The sequence below is a fragment of the Nomascus leucogenys genome, chromosome 16, assembly GCF_006542625.1.
Source record: "Nomascus leucogenys isolate Asia chromosome 16, Asia_NLE_v1, whole genome shotgun sequence".
Lineage (NCBI taxonomy): Eukaryota > Metazoa > Chordata > Mammalia > Primates > Hylobatidae > Nomascus > Nomascus leucogenys.
The window spans coordinates 50,499,684-50,500,577 of record NC_044396.1 but is presented as its reverse complement, the minus strand read 5'-3'; the positions used below and the strand labels follow the sequence as shown (position 1 = coordinate 50,500,577).

General features: G+C 49.3%; 1 pseudogene; it reads right to left on the bottom strand.

Annotated features, from left to right (window-relative positions):
• Window positions 1-397: 397 nt before the first annotated feature.
• LOC115830763 lies at window positions 398-550 on the bottom strand (annotated as a pseudogene).
• Between the last annotated feature and the right edge of the window lie 344 nt (window positions 551-894).

Sequence of the window (894 nt, the reverse complement as noted above, 5' to 3'; positions counted from 1 at the left end):
TTACAGGATCAGCCCAAAGTCAAAGAGATGAGGAGTCCACCTCTTGATAGGAGGAGCTCTAAAGTCACATTGCAAAGGGTATGGACACAAGGAGGAGTGAAGGACTGTTGCCATATCTGTACCCTTCCACAGCCTCTCCTTGGAATTGAGGTGGCGATCCATAGGAATTGGGCTGAGGACATTGGAAAGACAGGCCCAGGCTCACTCTTAGTCATCCCTAACTCTGGTACTGGTCTGTAGACCTTGACCATGTTCAGACATGCCAGTACCCTGGCAGTGAGCTTAGTCCAAGTTCAACTAAGCCCCAAGAATGTGTGACTGCTAAAGTTGACCTGGGAATGGGGCAAGGGACCTTTCAAGAAGCCTCCTGAGTGCTCTCTCCTTCCTAGCCTCCTGCATATTAGTGTCACTTCCTAGAACTGTCAGAGGCAAGTAAGTTGCCCTTGGGTGAACTCCCCCTCAGAGGGAAATGGCTGCAATCTTTTTCAATTAGCAATAATCGTGCCTCAGATAAACCTCATTGGCTATGATACTGCCACTGCGCAAAGCTAATGGCTGCAATCTTTGTCTCCTGAGTGTCACTAAGCGAGGGAGGGAGGGAAGAAGAGAGGCCCATCTGAGTGCTAGGTGCTGCCTCCCTTTCTGAACTGAAGGGGGGATCCAGGATATAGCTGAATAACAGGCAAGGGTCATAGTGATGTTTTTCTGTGTGCCAGCTGAAGTGGTTTCTGTGCCTACCTTTCAGTGCCAACCCATGAAGAGGTACTTGGCTTCATGGACAGGAGTAGGAGTGGAAAGCCCCCGTCAAGTGGACACGATGACCCTACTCAGGAGATGAGTCCTAATTCCAAGTCAGATTGGAAGGAGTAGAAACTAGTATCATGTTTCCTCAAG